At 36.0% G+C, this 21,224-nt stretch overlaps 1 protein-coding gene and 1 non-coding gene across 2 annotated transcripts in view; one reads left to right on the top strand and one right to left on the bottom strand.

Moving 5' to 3' along the window:
- Positions 1 to 21,224, top strand: part of rdgA (retinal degeneration A) — a 734,186-nt gene that overhangs the window by 351,340 nt on the left and 361,622 nt on the right. Inside the window, exon 5 of the mRNA XM_073974355.1 lies at positions 13,398 to 13,430. The gene's annotated coding sequence lies outside the window, so the exon portion shown is untranslated. The remainder of the gene's footprint in view (positions 1 to 13,397; positions 13,431 to 21,224) is intronic.
- TRNAC-GCA (transfer RNA cysteine (anticodon GCA)) lies at positions 2,252 to 2,323 on the bottom strand. Its single transcript has one exon. It is a non-coding gene; the product is annotated as a tRNA-Cys (tRNA).

Here is a 21,224-nt window from a genome sequence, read left to right as displayed (position 1 = left end):
TTATAAGAAAGAAAATATTGAATTTTACATAGAACGTTTGATATTTTATCAAATTTAATATTTTTGCATAGTTTAATAATAAAAAAATTGTATTACAATACCATTCTTTTATACCCTACACCACACTGTCGTAAGAGGTCTCGATAACACAAGAATCTGCTAAAAAATCGACGTTAAGCGGCCAACTATCTTAATTTAGAACACTTTGAAGATTTTTGACGATTTTTCCAACATTAATTGACAATTTTACGATTTTTATGACGATTTTCGGCCAAAAACTGTTTGCATATTTTGCATATTTTTTGCATATTCTGCATATTTTTTGCATATTTTGCATATTTTGCATATTTTTTGCATATTTTGCATATTTTTTTGGCATATTTTGCATATTTTTTTTTGCATATTTTGCATATTTTTTGCATTTTTTGCATATTTTGCATATTTTTTTTGCATATTTTGCATATTTTGCATATTTTTTGGCATATTTTTTGCATATTTTTTGCATATATTTTGCATATTTTTGCATATTTTTTTGCATGTTTTTGATATGACCCCAAATATCGAAAAGTTGACCCTTAAAACGCCTAGATCCAAAATTTGAGTCCAATCAGATGAGAAATAAAAAACATGCAAAAATCCGATGTCTACCCATCACTAACACAGCATTCGCTCTCAGTAGGAATTTCCAAACGCTAAACTCTATCTCACCCCTTCACAACAACAATAACGCACATTCACAATTCATGGTTCTAGCTTCAGCGGTTTCACCAAGAACGAATAGTGTATTTTAAAAATAGAACAAATCTATATTGTCAATTTTTTTTTTAATTTGGACCTTGAATACTCAAAGGATATAAAAGTTTAATTTAAGAAATGAGATATTTTGAAAATTTAGAATATTTTGAAGATTTTATGCACATTTTCAAACCGAAATTCGGAATTTGTGGCATGAAAGGTTAGAAAAAAAACTATTATACAAAAATGTTACTTAATGTGCACGGGTGTGACAAACGTATATAACGGTAAATTTGTTTGAAGCATTTAAATGTAGGCCTTTTTTATCAGGGGGTAACAACCTTCTAGTTAACAAAACTTTCGCATTGGACCACGTTTTCAAATTTACATACAAAAAACAAAAAATCGATCCGATTTCGCTCCGACATTTCGTTCCGAAAATATGTCAACCACTTCATACAACTTTCGTTAAGATATCGTTAGGATTTCGGATCAGATATCGGACGTAACGTCCGAATTTTGTTCCGATTTCGTTACGATATCGGTACGATTGGTTTGCTGGGGTGTGACTACATAATTCCAGTACATAATTTAGAAACGCCTTGGCGTTAACATAAAATCAATGGAACAATATTCAGTACAATTTTTCAAACTCCGAACTGTATCTCAAATTTTAGAGTGATATTCATAACAAATATTTTTCCATTTCGTATTTTTTTGTCTAAATTATATAATCCAAGCTTTGTTCCTACACCCAACACCAAATTTAGTACTATTTAGTACTTCTCCTTCCCCTATAGTAGGTAATTCTTACTTTAAACGTTTACACAATACCAAAATGGTTTTGGTACCAACATGATAACAAACTTTTCGTACAAATAAGAAAACGTTTCAGAATTTATATCTTCAGGGGAAGACTAATTATTGTACTATTTAGTACTTTTCGTATAAATAAGTACGAGTCTTCAAAACCTCCTCCCTACCTCCACTCTAAACAACAATTGATAATCTAATACCGAATTTCAAATCCAGTTCTACCCCTTTACAAAATCACTAATTGTAAAAAATTCTGTAGCATATAGCAAATACCAAAAGGTACAACATTTTGTACCATTTAGCACTTTCCTACACGACTTTCCAAAAACTACTTTCATATCTCAGCTCTATCCGTTTACCTAAATCCAAATTATAGCCAATGTTGTTTAATTTAGCACTTTTCCATAAGTACGAATTTCCAAAGCTACCGCAATCCTACACTCCAACAGTAATCTGTTCACGCAAATACAAATTGTATCGAATTTAGTACCATTTGGTACTGCTTCGTGCACATTAGTATGATTTTCCAAAGTTACCTACACATCTCTATTCTACATTCCAACAGTAATCTTAATTCCAAATTTCAGGATTCCAGCTCTATCCGTTCAAACAAATCCAAACCATTCGATCAGGATGCTGAGAACATCTTCCTCAGTTGATAATGAAAATTAAGTAAACTAGTTCAAAAAAAGTTGACTTTAGGGGACACCCGGGTTTGAACCGGGGACCTCTCGATCTGCAGTCGAATGCTCTACCACTGAGCTATATCCCCAACTTGAAAACTCCCCAAAATTATCTAGTCATAAAATATATAACTCCTTCTATAACTCATCATAATTATTGCTGTCTGCATCAGAGTTATATAAGTATTTGCTGCGAAGATAAGATAATAAATTGAAGTAATCAATTGTCTCTAGACAAATAGTCAATTGTTTATGGACATTATATAGTGGCTCTCAAAAGCTTACACTACATTAAGTCCTGGAAATAAATTAACATTTATAATCTTAAAAATGCTACATGCAGCGAAAAAAAAATTAATTGATCCGTCAAAATTTAAAGAACAAAATGTTGTTGTAAAGATATACAAGTCAGATTGGTATGAAATATTGTACCTACAACAATAGTTTTTGTCATAGTGAAAAATATTTTTCTAAATCCTAAATAGGAATAAATTTCCTAAATAGGAATATATTTTATTACTCCCACAATTTAAAGCTTTGAACAAATTACGACAAATGTCCCCTTAAAAATATGTATGGTATCCAGCGTTACCGACAGTTTTTGATCGGATATCGTCAAAAAAATCGTCAAATCGTCAGCAATATTTGAAAAATTGTCAAAAAATCGTCAACATGGTCCAAAACTCGGTTTGGTTACCGTTTAATGCGATTTTTCTCTGATATATTTGTGAATGAGACTGACAACATATAATATACAACACATAGCAATAAATCTAACCCAATATCAATTAAACACTGCTATAAAAACTGGTTTCAGAAATGATAGCTTTCCTATGGTTATCGAGATTGCAGTAATGCGGCATGGTAAAGCTGGGTACATATTGCCATTTTAAATGGCAGCTTAGCTCAAATATCGCTTGCCTGACAGTGTGACCGTCCATGTTTGTCCGTACACGTATATTTTGGTTGTTGGGCAGTCGGAAATCGACAAAAATTGTCATTCAAACTGGCTGACAGCTTAAAGAGGGCATTTGTAGGAAGCTAATAAAGCTTGACTCATATTTTTTTATAACAAAATAGATATAATTAATATTTTATCTCGAAAACTTTTTAAGGAAGATTTTCATCCATTAACAAAACTAAACGAAAGTTTTCAGCTCATGCAAAAACTATGAAAATACTTGTTTTCCAGATATGTATGTGCCTAAATATAGCCAATCCGTCCGGAAATTGCTACAAAACATAAAAAAGCTCAAAAATCAAGTTAGGAACATTGCTTTTCTTAGTATCTTTCGTGAAACTTTGTTCAAAATGTAGTTATCGTCTTTTATTTCATGCATTTCTGGCTTACGTGAAAAATCGTCATTTTGGACCATAAAATCGTCAAATCGTCATTTTTCAATTTTGGGCCAAAAAATCGTCAAAATGACGATAAATCAGCAAATTCGGCAACACTGATGGTATCTCGGAAAGAGTGATCAAAAAACATATTATTGCTATTACAAAAGAGAAAGTCACATGTTAACGCGCAAACATTGGTAGCCACAATTAATTATTTAATGAATTACAATGTAATGACAACTCTGCATTGCTAAAAGTTTTCTAATAAAACCTTACTCAAAATGACCCGCATAATAACATATATAGTTAGTTTTTATTTTCTTAATTTTTTATATGCTGCGTAAAAATTACTTATTTATGACATATTTACATTCAAGAGGACATTTATGTAATTTTTATGTCTTCAATAAATTGTTCACTGTTCACATGAAATAAAGTACTTCTTCCTATGTAACTAGGCTGTTACACACAGATAGTTTTGGCAAGACAATAGCAAAGTTACAAACCATTTTCACCAATACATTCATACTTTTCTCTATACATACCCAGCAAACACAATGTCGGACGTCCGACGCGTCTGCTCAAAGTCGGAATTTTTTTCCTACGCGTCTGACCGACTTCGGTCCGAACTCTGTCCGACTACTCTGACGAACTTTTTCGCGTTCTCTCTCTCCCTCTCTGAAGGGAATTTTTCTATTTTCCCTTGTGCTTCTTTAGCAAAACTAAGTGTAAATAAGCAGAGAGAAAAGAATTGTACATGTTTCGCTCGCACATTGTAAATGTGTAATTGTTGATGTGCGGCGTTGATGCAGTACAAACGAAAATTTGAGTGCTCGGGTTTTAATTTCTGTATCGGAGAACAAATTTGGTTTATTTTTGTTATGCGTGATGATGCATGATAGTGCTTAAATGTTATTCATAGTGATCGGTTGCATACATATTTATTTATTTTTATGAAGTTAATGAAAGTAAAGATTTTCTTCGTCAAACTTCAACACTATTCCGTGGAAAGTCATATGTTTTATATTTGTACATGGCCAAAGTTAAGTTTCTTAACACTTTTATGTGTATCAAAATGTTTTGCATGTGAAGACATGTATTTTTTCATATGTATACTAATAACAATTGTTTTACATATTTCACAGATCGTGTTGACGAATTTGTTGTTCTCCACAGTTTGTTTTTCCATTTAACACAGCAAAATATGATATTAAAACCTTTAATATGTTTATAGTAGATAAACTTTCATGGGATTGGGATATTTCATGAACTAACTGTTTATTTTCAACATCTTTTAATAATAATGATGGTAAATAAATCAGAATTTCATACGATAGTTCATCTGACTTCGCAAACACTTTCGAATTTCATAAGATTTTACTTCCGAATTCGGACCGATATCTGTCCGAAAGTCGGTAAATAAATCAGAAATTTATCAGATAGTTCATTAGAGTTCGGACCGAATTCGGTCCGAAAGTCGGCTAAAACATCCGATCTTCATCCGAATTTCGGTCAGAGAACACGTCAACCACGCCATATGAATTTCGGTCAGAGTTCGGACCGAATTCGGATCCGAACTCGGACGTTTCATCAAACTTTCGGACCGAATTCGGTCCGAACTCTGATGTTTCTTCCAATTTTGGTTTGCTGGGTATTTACAAATTTATAAATGTGTTTGTTTGTATTTTTGCTATTGTCTTGCCAATACTGGCATTTGTAAACGCAGGGTAAGTTGTTTGTAAGTAAGTAGTTAATAAGTAAGTGGTTAAGAACCCCATTATTTGGTTATGAACACATTAAAAGGTAATAAAAACTAAGTACCTTCCGAATTACAATAGGCTTATTGGTTATTTGTTTAAAATTTGCAATGCAAAATTAATTATTTATTACAAAACCAAGAATTTTGAATTTGTTGCGGCATTTAAAGATCTTAAGCTGAAAACACATCAAATGTTAGATTAAAGTTTTGTGTTGGGCGTTGAAAAAAAAACAACAACAGGGCGACGCACGGTGGTCGAAACCACTGATCTAGCGGCGCGAAATTCATAACTTGCAAACGAATTGAGATACGTCACTGAAATTTTGCACAAACTCAGCTTGTACCTGTGGGTAATAATGGGCCAAATATGAACAATATCGGCTAATGTTTTGGTATAGCCCCCATATAACGGTACCTTCCGATTTTCGGTATTTTGAGGATTTAAGCCACAATTTCGTAGCAAATTAGCTGTAATTTGGTACTTAGGTTTCCTAGTGGTCACAAAATATTTCCACCAAAAATTATGAACATAGGTCCACGTTTTGATATAGCCCCCATGTAACCGTACCTCATAATTTAAGGTATTTTGAATATCATGACCATATTTTTAATTCAACTTGGCTGTAATTTTGCATTCCGTGTTCTCACTGCATATAAAATCTTCCTGCAAAACATTTTCAATACGGATTTATGTTTCGATGTAGCCCCTTTTATGGTACCCCCGATTCGTTGAATTTTTACTTGTTATCCCATATTTAATAACATATTTAGCTATAATATGGTATTATAGTGACTCCGGGGGTAGAACTCCTCCTTGCAAACATTTCTCAAGATAGGTCCATATTTTGATTTAGCTTCCATGCAAATGCACAGCTAAATTTGTATGAATTTCATGCAAAATCCCTTATTTTAAAAGTGCAGTCATCAAAAGATTTGCAAATATTTGCAGCCCGAATGTGGTTATTCAGTATCCAGAGAGTCCAATTTCATTTCCCAAAAAATAATCGTACCTAAGTTCGGCCAAGTTTACAAGATGCACTCTATGGAACAAGCGCGTACAACCCATAAAAAACACTAAAAAATTTAATTTTTTCAAAATTTATTGCTATATAACTAAGTACCTCCAGACCCCAAACTAATTTTTATAATTTAAATCACACCCTCTGCTATAAATTAAAAATATATCTTGTCAATTTTCATTACGAGTTTATTTAACATTTAAACAAATATGAAGTTAATTTTTTGCAAAAATTTTTTAAAATCTGATGCAACAAAAACTCTTGTATTTGATAGTGAATAACTGAGTGAATATTTACAACAACAAAAATGAAAAAACAAAATCTTTGTCTGCAAAGTGTCTGTTATCGATACAATGGAAAATATTTCGCAATTTTATAGTTCGATTTTTTGACTTTCGCGCCGCTAGATCAGTGGTTTCGACCAGTGTGCGACGCCGACACCAAAGTCCAGCGTTGATCTGTTTGCCGGCACATATTTCAAATGAATTTGAATTTTTCGGCATCATGCCCAACAGTGTAAAAACGGCCAAAACGACACAAAACTTTACCCAAACATTAGATTTGTTTTCAGCATTAAGGTTCGTAAGCGTGTCACAGTGTGTATTAAGTTTGGCTAAAAATCCGAAATTTGTATGTTAATATCCGGCAGACGGAAAATAAAAATATCGGTTGGGGTGATATGGCAGCAAAAATTCGTATACGTAAGTCATTATGTAACCCATTACATAGTAATGTAAAAAAGCTGCTTTATGTATTACCAGTAAGCTGAAAAAAATGGGTTATTTTTTTTTTAAATTCTACAAGGCAAAACTACTTACTTTACTCCTTACTAAGTAATGAGTACGGTGGAACAGAGCGTGTGTGTCCGACTGCAAATTCGAGGGTTGTGTGCTCAACTCCTACCGTCGGTACTCAAGTTTTTTGTTAACAAAATAAATGGTGATGGTGTGTTCGGCTACAAGTCAGAAGTTTGCATGATCAAATCCAGCAGAGAGCAAACTAAAAATATGAAGTGTGTAGAAATTGAAAGCAAATTCCACCTCAACTGTTCTAAAATTAAAACATATGTGTTTTAGCTAGTAAACCAAACCCTAGAAAAAATTTTAAAGATAATTTGACCTTGACTATTTTGACCTGAGGTTTGGTAGATTTTATGTGTTCCGAATTTAGTTCTTTAAGAAAAGAGTTACAACTTTGCCTCCGAGAGCAAATTAAAATTCTTAGCGGGTTAGAAGATATGAGCTTGACAAATTGATCCCTTTTGACAACAACGCCTCAAACGTTTGAGGGAAGTTATGGTTAAAAACACCGGGACAAGTGTCTTATTATTTTTTGTCTTTTATCATGCTGGGGTGTCAGAATATGGTTTTTTTTTTTTAATTTTGTTCGTGTCGCACAGTGATACATAATAAAATGTTTTTTACAGTTTTTTATTAAACATTCTTTGGTGTCCGTTTAGTTAAAATCTGGTAACTCATTTTTTACAAAGTTGCAGTTGACCAATCGAACTGAAACTTTGCCCACTTTTCACCACCTATTGGTCACCCGCTGTATTGGTGGAAGTGTTTTTAACTTTCATTATTGTAAGTTTTTAAACCTACATTAGGGTGGGTCGACCTTTTTTATTTTTATTTTTTCAACTTGGGTATTGGTATACGTTTTGAAGATTGAAATTTGTTCACGTTTATTAACGTATATTAGGGTGGGTCGGCACAATGATGCCTATGCCCAAATCGAGGAAGTCGAAGCGTCGTAAGAAGACTAAGGGTGGTGATACATGAATATGAAATCAAAACCAATATTGGTCCATTTCTACAGGGTTTTTAGGGTGTTTTATTTGGATTAGTTTAGGTTGCTTTTCAAATCTGGTAACTCATTTTCCACACAGTTGCAGTTGACCAATCGAACTGAAACTTCCCAGCAAACCAAAATCGGAAGAAACATCAGAGTTCGGACCGAATTCGGTCCGAAAGTCGGATGAAACGTCCGAGTTCGGATCCAAATTCGGTCCGAACTCTGACCGAAAGTCATATGGCGTGGTTGACGTGTTCTCTGACCGAAATTCGGATGAAAATCGGAAGTTTTAGCCGACTTTCGGACCGAATTCAGTCCGAACTCTGATGATTTATTTACCGACTTTCGGACAGATATCGGTCCGAATTCGGAAGTAAAATCTTATGAAATTCGAAAGTGTTTGCGAAGTCAGATGAACTATCGTATGACATTTTGATTTATTTACCATCATTATTATTAAAAGATGTTGAAAATAAACAGTTAGTTCATGAAATATCCCAATCCCATGAAAGTTTATCTACTATAAACATATTAAAGGTTTTAATATCATATTTTGCTGTGTTATATGGAAAAACAAACTGTGGAGAACAACAAATTCGTCAACACGATCTGTGAAATATGTAAAACAATTGTTATTAGTATACATATGAAAAAATACATGTCTTCACATGCAAAACATTTTGATACACATAAAAGTGTTAAGAAACTTAACTTTGGCCATGTACAAATATAAAACATGTGACTTTCCACGGAATAGTGTTGAAGTTTGACGAAGAAAATCTTTACTTTCATTAACTTCATAAAAATAAATAAATATGTATGCAACCGATCACTATGAATAACATTTAAGCACTATCATGCATCATCACGCATAACAAAAATAAACCAAATTTGTTCTCCGATACAGAAATTAAAACCCGAGCACTCAAATTTTCGTTTGTACTGCATCAACGCCGCACATCAACAATTACACATTTACAATGTGCGAGCGAAACATGTACAATTCTTTTCTCTCTGCTTATTTACACTTAGTTTTGCTAAAGAAGCACAAGGGAAAATAGAAAAATTCCCTTCAGAGAGGGAGAGAGAGAACGGAAAAAAGTTCGTCAACGTACTCGGACAGAGTTCGGACCGAAGTCGGTCAGACGCGTCGGAAAAAACTTCCGACTTTGAGCAGACGCATCGGACGTCCGACATTGTGTTTGCTGGGTTTGCACACTTTGGATGACAATACATTAATATGAAACCAAATCCAACATGGGTTTATTTTTTTATATAGCCCACATATAGTGGTACCACCAGATTTAGTTCAAATCTAGTAACTCATTTTTAACGCAGTTGCAGTTGACCAATCGAACTGAAACTTTGCACACTTTTCAGATTTGGATGACAATACCTGAATATGGGCCCATTTTTCCTATAGCCCCCATATAGCAGTACCACCCGATTTCAGGTATTTTGTGAATTGTATCTTCATTTTTAGCCCGAATTAGCTGTCATTTGGCATTTGAGATTCCCAATGATACAGACATTTCCCCACCAAAAATTGTGAACAAAGGTCCACGTTTTGGTATAGCCCCCATATAGCGGTATCACCCGATTTCAAGTATTATGAGGATTTTATCTTCATTTTTAGTCCGAATTGGCTGTAACTTGGCAATGAAACCCCCCATTGGTACAGAAACTTCCTTACTAAAGTTGATGGAAATATGTAGGTACAGATTTTGGTATAGGCCCCATATAGCGGTACCACCCGATTTGAAGTGTTTTAAGCATTTTATCTCCATTTTTAAACCGAATAGGCTATAATTTGGCATTTGGGTTTCCCAATGGTACTGAAACTTCCCCACCAAAAATTGTGGATATAGGTCCCGGCTTTGGTATAGCCCTAATATAGAGGTACGACCTTATTTCATGTGTTTGAAGGATTTTATCTTCATTTTTAGGAAGAATTGGTTCTAACTTGTCATTTCTAGTCCCCAATGGTACAGAAACTTCTACACTAAAAATTGTTGACATAGATCCAGGTTTTGGTATAGCCCCCATATAGCGGTACCACCCGATTTCAAGTGTTTTAAAGATTTTATCTTCATTTTTAGGCAGAATTGTCTGTAACTTGGCATTTGGAGTTCTCAATGGTACAGAAACTTCCTCACCAAAAATTATGGACATAAGTCCGGGTTTTGGGTATAGCCTTTATATAACGGTACCACACGACTTCAGGCATTTTAAAGCTTTTATCTACATTTTCGGCCTAAATTGATGTATAATTTTGTGCTCAGTGATAAAAAAAAAAATTATTTACTAAAAAGTTAAAAATAAAAAAATAATTTAAAAAAATTAAGTTTCAGTGTTTTGTATTTATAAATTCAAACTAGAAAATAATTTGTCGCTTAGCCTCAATAAGTATATTCTTTCTCGGCAAGCGTTTTGAGAGATTCCATCATAAGAAAGAATATACTTATTGAGGCTAGGGGACAAATTATTTTCTAGTTTTAAGTGCATTTATAAATAAAACACTGAAGCTTAATTTTTTTAAATTATTTTTTATTCTTTGAAGAATTTCGTGTAAATATTTATTAAAAAATAACTTACAAAGCTGGGATATTGAAATTTTAGGAAGTGTGCACTACATAAAGTATATTAAAGGATATTCAAACGATTTTTAGTATTTAAGTGTTCAAGGACATTTTGATGTCCTTGTTATCCTTGAATGCAATAATTTATAATTATTACATAAAGCCAATACTCTCTTCTTTAATATCATACTGACATTAGCTTCGTGCGGTGAGTACAAGTATTTAAAATATATATATATTTTTTTTTGAAAAATTTTGTCCTTTGAAACTTGAATGTCCTTTAAAAGGTCAACAGGGTAAAAACACAAAAAATCTTAAATGTCTTTTTACTTCATTTTTCAATGATGCGACCTGAAATAAAAAATGTAAACGTTGATAACCTGGAGGGATTTTTTGACAGTTCAAAAAACAAGTTTATAGGCGGAAAAGTTGCCTTTAAGATGACATACAAAAATATTCCGTTATACTAAAATTTTACCGGAAACACAAAATGGGAATTTTTTATTGAGTATTGAAAATGAGGCACCACAATAATCGATTAATAATTTCCAAATTTTTTCGCTTTTAATGCCATTTTAGTAAGTAAAATGGTGGAATAATTCGTTCCCTATCGTTTCAGTAGCTTGATTCCGATAAAAATGATGTTCCTGACGTAATTTTGGCATGATTGTAATTAATGTCCTTTTGTAGGCAATTTGGCTAGAAATTTCTAGTTTTGAAGTTTTTTTTTCCAAAAAATGGCTTTGAAAAATCAATAAGGGTTATGTCCACAGCACGTACCCAATTGTTTGAAATTTGCAATGCAACACTACTTATTTTACACATTAAGTATTGAGTACAGTTGCATAGAGCGTGTGTACCGGGTTAAAACCCCAAAGGTTATGATTTTGGTGCGGCGTTTAAAAATATGGAGAGTGCTAAAATTGAACATAACTTCAACCCAACATTCCTGAAAATAGAACACATGTTAAGCTGTTTGTCGATTTTTAGTGGCCATAGAATAACAAGTACATTTATTTGTAAGTAGTTACAGGTACCAAAAAGTTGTATGTATATAAACCCCTTACTTGGAAATGCAAGTTATTGCCGGGACAACATGCATATTAACACAACCTCACACTGTTGTTAAGATTTGCGTATCCTATAGATTTCCTCCCTTACCAAGATTTCCTTTCTTATTTTAGGTACATTTTTGGAGAACAAATTAAACAACTCATTAAAGTTTCCCCCGAAAAAAGGTGCTAATTACACCTCCCATTTTATGTCTTTTTTGTCTCGTGTATTCAGTGGGGACTTAAATTACAGCAACTCACAGATGTTTCACTTTCATTACAGTCCAAAGCCTACCACTCGTTCTCTACCACAGCAGTCCGTGCGTTAATTCATGAATACACGCCCATCCATAAAAAGAGGAAAGTCATGTTATTTGATTGTTTTTATAAAAGGATTTTGGTAAAAGGATTCCACAACGACAATAACGACCCTCCCCCATCTAATAACAACCAACATAACATGATGTTTTTTTAGCCTTTATGCTTCTGTATCTTCCTTCCCTGCTCCCTCTTAATGTTTAATTATCATTTAATCTGTAATTGTGACTATTTGTTGGCCGTTAAGCCACTGTGTAAGCAACAACCCTCTTTGCTTGTTTTCTTCCATGTCTAAGGTGTTCTTAATGTGCATGCTGGCTGGCGGCGACAAGTATCATCAGTTTTGTTGTAACATTTTTCTCTCCTTTTCACTAATGACCTGGGGAATGTTTTCTGTAATGAGACATGGTAAGACATGTGGGGTTATACATTAAGTTATATATTCATTTAATACCGTCCATGTAAAAATGGAGTTACTGTCCACTAAACTGAAATCACCTTTCCGTGCTGTGTATCTTTCTGGCTTTGTTGCCCATTCGCTATTAAATTCACACAAAAATTCAGGTCGCAAACAAATGTCTAGGAATATATTTAGCAAATGGCTTTTATATGTTTTTGTGTGGACTTTTTCTTGTTTATAATTCTCAACACATACCGGCCCTCTCTCTCTCTTTCTTCATTAACCCAAACTAACAAGTCCCAATTGCACATGAAACTCATTTAAAATGTTAATGTTGACTGGGCCGCCGTTAAAAAGGACATCTATCCATTTGTTTGTTGGCCCATTCATCCATCCATTCTTTCATTGAAGGCAACCAGAAAGGAAAAATGAGACATAGAAATGTTTCATTGGGGACTTGCATTTGAAATGTGAGCAGCATGCCATTGAACTAAAGTCCTACAAAAAAAATGAATACCTCTCCGTTTGTATAATATTTTTTGTTTTTATTTTTACCCAGGTATTATGACAAATTACTATTTATGAATTACAAAAAAAAAGAACAGAGAATTAGAACAAAGGTAGCACCAGTCCTCTTTTGGGACGCAAATAACTTCCATTGGGATTCATTGCTGCAATCAGCCAGGAGAATAAACAGGACTACAATTTGTTATTCTAAAATTTAATTGATACTAAAAAAGGACAAAGACGATGACAGAAATTTATAGAATTTTATGAAGACACATAGAAACCCCGAGCTCTTATACATGCATACATATATACATACGTATGAATATAAGTATAGATTATTAATCTTAAACGAATTTTTAATACAATGATGTTTTATTTTATTTTATTTCAGCTCGCGAGGGCTTCAAGATCGCTTATGTGGTAAGTACAACATACAAGTTTAGAAACAACTTCATGTTTTTATAAGACAAATCTGAAAAAATATAACTTCGCCAAACCACAATCTAGGGAGCCCTTAGGATATACGATAGGATCAAAAATGTGCTTCATCGAATTATATACGAAGCTATATATATGTATATTCTGCTAGAAATGGTCTTACGAAGTACCCTTTCTGCTAGAAAGGGGCTTACGAAGTACCCTTTCTGCTAGAAAGGCTCTTACGAAGTACCCTTTCTACTAGAAAGGGTCTTACGAAGTACCCTTTCTACTAGAAAGGGGCTTACGAAGTACCCCTTCTCTTACGAAGCACCCTTTCTGCTAGAAAGGGTCTTATAAAGCACCCTTTATGCTAGAAAGAGTCTTTCAAAGGGTCGTACGAAGTACCCTTTAAGCTAGAACGGGTCTCACGAAGCACTTTTTCTCCTAGAAGGGGTCGTACAAAGCACTTTTTCTGTCTTTTAAATGGTCTTAAAGCACCCTTTGTGCTAGAAAGGGCGTTAAAGCACCCGTTGTGCCAGAAAGGGTGTTAGGGTCTTACAAAGCACCCTTTCTGCTAGAAAAAGTCTTATGAAGCACCCTTTCTGTTAGAAAAGGTCTTATGAAGCACCCTTTATGCTAGAAAGGGACTTACGAAGCACCCTTTCTGCTAGAAAAGGTCTTACGAAGCACCATTTCTGCTAGAAAGGGTCTTACGAAGTACCCTTACTGCTATAAAGGGTCTATAAAGGGTCTTACGAAGCACCCTTTGTGCTATAAAGGGTCTTACGAAGCACCCTTACGCTATAAAGGGTCTTACGAAGCACCCTTTGTGCGTGCTATGAAGGGTTTTACGAAGCACCCTTTGTGCTATAAAGGGTCTTACGAAGCACCCTTTGTGCTATAAAGGGTCTTACGAAGCATCCTTTGTGCTATAAAGGGTCTTACGAAGCACCCTTTGTGCTATAAAGGGTCTTACGAAGCACCCTTTGTGCTATAAAGGGTCTTACGAAGCACCCTTTGTGCTATAAAGGGTCTTACGAAGCACCCTTTGTGCTATAAAGGGTCTTACGAAGCACCCTTTGTGCTATAAAGGGTCTTACGAAGCACCCTTTGTGCTATAAAGGGTCTTACGAAGCACCCTTTGTGCTATAAAGGGTCTTACGAAGCACCCTTTGTGCTATAAAGGGTCTTACGAAGCACCCTTTGTGCTATAAAGGGTCTTACGAAGCACCCTTTGTGCTATAAAGGGTCTTACGAAGCACCCTTTGTGCTATAAAGGGTCTTACGAAGCACATTTTGTGCTATAAAGGGTCTTACGAAGCACCCTTTATGTTATAAAGGGTCTTACGAAGCACACTTTGTGCTATAAAGGGTCTTACGAAGTACCCTTTCTGCTAGAAAGGGTCTTACGAATCACCCTTTCTGCTAGAAAGGGTCTTACGAAGCACCCTTTCTGCTAGAAAGGGTCTTACGAAGCACGCTGTATGCTAGAAAGCGTCTTACGAAGCACGCTGTATGCTAGAAAGCGTCTTACGAAGCACGCTGTATGCTAGAAAGGGTCTTACGAAGCACACTGTATGCTAGAAAGGGTCTTACGAAGCACCCTTTGTTCTAGAAGAGGTCTTACGAAGCACCCTTTGTTCTAGAAAGGGTCTTACGAAGCACCCTTTGTTCTAGAAAGGGTCTTACGAAGCACCCTTTGTTCTAGAAAGGGTCTTACGAAGCACCCTTTGTTCTAGAAAGGGTCTTACGAAGAACCCTTTGTTCTAGAAAGGGTCTTACGAAGCACCCTTTGTTCTAGAAAGGGTCTTACGAAGCACCCTTTGTTCTAGAAAGGGTCTTACGAAGCACCCTTTGTTCTAGAAAGGGTCTTACGAAGCACCCTTTGTTCTAGAAAGGTCTTACGAAGCACCCTTTGTTCTAGAAAGGGTCTTACGAAGCACCCTTTGTTCTAGAAAGGGTCTTACGAAGCACCCTTTGTTCTAGAAAGGGTCTTACGAAGCACCCTTTGTTCTAGAAAGGGTCTTACGAAGCACCCTTTGTTCTAGAAAGGGTCTTACGAAGCACCCTTTGTTCTAGAAAGGGTCTTACGAAGCACCCTTTGTTCTAGAAAGGGTCTTACGAAGCACCCTTTGTTCTAGAAAGGGTCTTACGAAGCACCCTTTGTTCTAGAAAGGGTCTTACGAAGCACCCTTTGTTCTAGAAAGGGTCTTACGAAGCACCCTTTGTTCTAGAAAGGGTCTTACGAAGCACCCTTTGTTCTAGAAAGGGTCTTACGAAGCACCCTTTCTGCTAGAAAGGGTCTTACGAAGCACCCTTTCTGCTAGAAAGGGTCTTACGAAGCACCCTTTCTGCTAGAAAGGGTCTTACGAAGCACCCTTTCTGCTAGAAGGGGTCTTACCAGGCACCCTTTCTGCTAGAAAGGGTCTTACGAAGCACCCTTTCTGCTAGAAGGGGTCTTACCAGGCACCCTTTCTGCTAGAAAGGGTCTTACGAAGCACCCTTGTTGCTAGAAAGGGTCTCAGGAAGCACCCTTTCTGCTAGAAAGGTCTTACGAAGCACCTTTTCTGCTAGAAAGGGTCCTACGAAGCGGCCTTTCTGCTAGAAAGGGTCTTACGAATCACCCTTTCTGATACAAAGGATCTTACGAAGTACGCTTTCTGCTGGAAACAGTCTTATGAAGCACCGTTTCTGCTAGAAAGGGTCTTACGAAGCACCCTAAAAAGGGTCTTAAGAGTCTTTGTGCTGGAAACGGTCTTACTAAGCACCCTTTCTGTTAGAAAGGGTCTTACGAAGCACCCTAGAAAGGGTCTTAAGAGTCTTTGTGCTGGAAAGGGTCTTAAGAGTCTTTGTGCTGGAAAGGGTCTTAAGAGTCTTTGTGCTGGAAAGGGTCTTACTAAGCACCCTTTCTGTTATAAAGGGTCTTACTAAGCACCCTTTCTGTTAGAAAGGGTCTTACTAAGCACCCTTTCTGTTAGAAAGGGTCTTACTAAGCACCCTTTCTGTTAGAAAGGGTCTTACGAAGCACCCTTTGTTCTAGAAAGGGTCCTTCGAAGCACCTTTTGTTCTAGAAAGGGTCTTACGAAGCACCCTTTGTTCTAGAAAGGGTCTTTCGCAGCACCCTTTGTTCTAGAAAGGGTCTTACGAAGCACCCTTTGTTCTAGAAAGGGTCTTACGAAGCACCCTTTGTTCTAGAAAGGGTCTTACGAAGCACCCTTTGTTCTAGAAAGGGTCTTACGAAGCACCCTTTGTTCTAGAAAGGGTCTTAAGAAGCACCCTTTGTTCTAGAAAGGGTCTTACGAAGCACCCTTTGTTCTAGAAAGGGTCTTACGAAACACCCTTTGTTCTAGAAAGGGCCTTACGAAGCACCCTTTGTTCTAGAAAGGGTCTTACGAAGCACCCTTTGTTCTAGAAAGGGTCTTACGAAGCACCCTTTGTTCTATAAAGGGCCTTACGAAGCACCCTTTGTTCTAGAAAGGGTCTTACGAAGCACCCTTTGTTCTAGAAAGGGTCTTACGAAGCACCCTTTGTTCTAGAAAGGGCCTTACGAAGCACCCTTTCTGCTAGAAGGGGTCTTACCAGGCACCCTTTCTGCTAGAAAGGGTCTTACCAGGCACCCTTTCTGCTAGAAAGGGTCTTACCAGGCACCCTTTCTGCTAGAAAGGGTCTTACGAAGCACCCTTTCTGTTACAAAGGGTGTTACTAAGCACCCTTTCTTTTAGAAAGGGTCCTCCGAAGCACCCTTTCTGCTAGAAAGGGTCGTACAAAGCACCCTTTCTGCTAGAAAGGGTCTTACGAAACACCCTTTCTGCTAGAAAGGGTCTTACGAAGCACCTTTTCTGCTAGAAAAGGTCTTACGAAGCACCCTTTTGCTAGAAAGGGTCTTAAGAAGTACCCTTTTCACTAAAAAGTGTCTTTCGAAATAACCCATAGAAAGGGTCATACGAAGTAACCCACTCTGCTAAAAAGGGTCATACGAAGCACCCTTGCTGCTAGAAAGGATGATACGAAGCACCCTTGCTGCTAGAAAGGGTCTTACGGAGCACCCTTTCTGCTACAAAGCATCTTACGAAGCACCCTTTCTATTAGAAAGGGTCTTACGAAGCACCCTTACTGCTAGAAAGGGTCTTACGAAACACCCTCTGTGCTAGAGTGGGTCTTACGAAGCTCCCTTTCTGCTAGAAAGGTTCTTACGAAGCAACCTTTTCGGCAAGAAAGTGTCTTACGAAGCACCCTTTCTTCTAGGAAGGGTCTTACGAAGCTCCCTTTTTGCTAGAAAGGGTCTTACTAGGCACCCTTTCTGCTAGAAAGATCTTACGAAGCATCCCTTCTGCTAGAAAAGGTCTTGCGGAGCACCCTTTCTGCTACAAAGCGTCTTACGAAAGGGTCTTACGAAGCACCCTTACTGCTAGAGAGGGTATTAAAAACACCCTTTGTGCCAGAAAGGGTCTTACGAAGCTCCCTTTATGCTATAAATGATCTTACGAAGCACCCTTTGTTATAGAAAGGGTCTTACGAAGCTCCCTTTCTGCTAGAAAAAGTCGTACGATTCGCTCTTTCTGCTAGTAATAGCCCTACGAAGCACCCTTTCAGCTAGCAAGGGTCTTAACCTTTCTCCTAAAAAGGTCCCAGAAAGTGGTTCTGATTACGATATTTTTCGTGGTCATGCTTCTTGGCATAACGTCCCAAAGCTCCAAAAATCCTGCGGCTACCAATTGAATTCAAGTACTCAAAATTTAATTTCTACACTTTTTAAATTTCAACCATCTTCAGACATATCCGCTTACAACATTTTTAGAATAATCCAATGGGGAAATTGCGTAACGTAATGAAACACAGAACGCCGAACATTTCTAATTTTACTTTCAAATTTACATATACACGGAGATATGGCTTTGGAGGTTAACCTACAATTTTGTAATTGTATTTTCCAATATGAGGATTTTCTTGTAAGCGAATGTTGAGACAGACCAAACGATTTGGGGCTAATAACCATCAAACTAACCAAACAACCATCTATCCATCCATTTGTATACCTTTATGGCGGAAATGGGAAGGCAAGAGTTTTGCATAGAAAACTTCTATTATGATTGCTTTCGTTTTCTTTTCTTTTTTGCACGCTCGTTTGTCGAACATATAAATTGTGTGTGTGCGTCTGCCTCTAAGGGATTTGGTCAATGATTAAGTAAGCCATATGCAAATTATTCACTTTCAACTTTGTTTAACTTTTGAAACATGGTCGGGGCGTACTTAGAGACCAAACGGACGAATATTTAACCAAGCGTGTGGTTAGTAGATACACAAAGATTGAATGCTTCAAGGATGAAACGTTGAACGATTGATGGAAGAAGAATGAAGTGTGGTGGAAAGCGCGCAAAATATAACATTGCCGCACCGTTCATTTGATTGTTTCCTTTGGTGTGGCAGGAGTTTTTTGCTGCCTCTTAATAAACCTAGGGAGCAAATAAACGCGGCTCTTTAATGAATGGTTGCTGTTGATTCTAAGTAAACCAGAAAAAAAACTTTTGACCCCATTATGAAAAAATGGAAAAATCAAAATTGAACTTTGACTGCTAGAAGGCAATAAATGCATGGATAATAACAAGAAGAAGTCAAAGCAGGACGAATGAAGAGTTTCTCCTCCATGCCATTTTAATGAAACCTAGTTTCTATTAGTTTTATTTTTTTTTCTTGTTTTCCTTTACCGAGGTTTACTACCTCTAATGTAATTGTTTTCCGGTATTACCGCCTCTAAAAATATTTGCTTTGTTTTTGTTTCTTTTCATTTTTCTTAGAGAAGGCTCTTTTTTTGATATTTGAACGTAATTCCAAAAGAAACCGTTAAGCCTTAGAATAAATGCTCGGCTCTGTGTCTGTGTATGATTGGTTGTTTGTTGATTCCTTCCTATAAGCTATGTAAGTGGTGGCATCAAAGGCAATCGACAACCATCGACCATGCCTTGCAAAACTGCCACAAGTGTTGCCATGACATTATTGTTCACTGAAAGAAAGCCAATTTAAGAACACTTAAATTCACTTAAAATGTGAACTTAAATTGGATTAGAAGATGGAAGAAGTGCCACAGTTAGTATATAACAAGGTACTTTGATCAAGTTAATGTATTTTTCATTTATTTGTCGATATTTTAAGAGAATATTGCTTTTGATTGGATTTTTGATTCTAGATGAAAAGTTCTGCATAATTTGTATATAGTTGAAATTAAACATATCGTCACCTGAAATAGCCAAAGGCGTAACCCTCAACGTAAATCTTTGAGAGTTAAATATTTGGGCATTTCAGATGCCCATATCGAATTTTTTCCTATTAAATTCATTAATTACCCACTTTCAGTTCCTAATTACCCCTAAAACGCATTTTTCGTTGTCGAATAAGTTAAGCCAAATAAAAGTTGGTAGACGAACATTCATCATTTTCTGTGCTTTTGCAAAAGTCCACAGAGATTTATTTTTTACTTGTTATTCCTTGGTGATAATCCTCTTCCATAACTTTATTTTAAAAACTACTGATTTTATTAAAATTAATGTTTGGTTAATGACTTAGTATGACTGTAAGACTAAGTAGCCTGCGAAATGTCTACTAATTACATAATTTAACATTTTGTAACAAGTGATTATGTTAAGTAAAGTGTTTAAAGTTCTGAAAGTTATAAAGTTGTGAGTAAAGTACACACCTATCCTCCATACACTGTGTAACGCAACAAATAATTACTACAAAAATCTGATGGATTATGAAAGAGGGATAAAATAGAAGCAAATAATATTTTTGACACATTTCTATGTAGCTTCATGTTAGGAGTATACCGTGCCACTTTTTTTTTTGCAATTTTTGGCAAAAATTCTATATGCACCAATTGTCAGGGTCCATTGTACTACTCTGTTTTGTCAGTTTCTGAAAGTTGTATAGACATTTTTTTATTCACTATCAAATCGATTTTCATTTATTTTTAATCGTCTTTTTAGAAAATTAACAGCGAAAACTTTGTTAATAAAAAGAGAGAGTTTAGTTTAGAGTTTGTAAAGATTAGTAGTAGTTCCGGTCTGATTCCGATTAAAAAGATGAATATGATAACGCAGGAAATGGTTTCCACAGTTTTGAGGAAAAAAGTACAAAATCCACAAAATTGGTGGGTTATTTGAAAAATCTAGAGCTCGGAGGTAATTTCATTGGAAATGAGGTTGTGGCATATATCTACTTTCGACTTATGTCGTATAAAATTTGGGCGGCACCAGATATACATTGATACTGTCTAGGTCCTATCATGTTACTAAAAAGTGATATTCCCACTGAAAAGGAGTATGAATTCAATCAGTTTAGTTCCCGCAGAGCTGGGACGCAATTGCAAATGATCAAATACAAACATATGTATGTATATCGAAAAGGTATGATATTCAAAATTGGAAAGAAACAAATAAGAAAGTATTAGTCAGCTGTACCCTCAGCCTTTGACCAACAACAAAAGTGAGGCAAACACAAGTTTAAACCAAGTTTGGAAAAAATTGTGAAAAAATTGAGAGTTTTCCTTCATAGTTTAAGTACAGCAGTTTAAGTACTTATGTGCCGGCAGGGTGTCATGGACTTACTCCGGAAAAAAATGAACCGTTGTAAGAGGAATCGCAAAACCAACCTTCAACAAAAAAAAAAATTAAATAGATCCGAGACGAGTCCTCAAAGTCCACTTTTGCCAAATTTTGTGAGGGAGGTACCCGAAGGACTGGACCGACTGGACTGGATGAAATAATACGATGTGCAAAGTTTGGACCAATCAGAAACTCCCTGA

This window comes from Musca autumnalis, unplaced genomic scaffold, assembly GCF_047663935.1.
Source record: "Musca autumnalis isolate F117 unplaced genomic scaffold, ASM4766393v1 scaffold_3, whole genome shotgun sequence".
Taxonomy (NCBI): domain Eukaryota; kingdom Metazoa; phylum Arthropoda; class Insecta; order Diptera; family Muscidae; genus Musca; species Musca autumnalis.
Note: the sequence above shows the minus strand (reverse complement) of the source record. Positions and strands in the feature narration are given on the sequence as shown.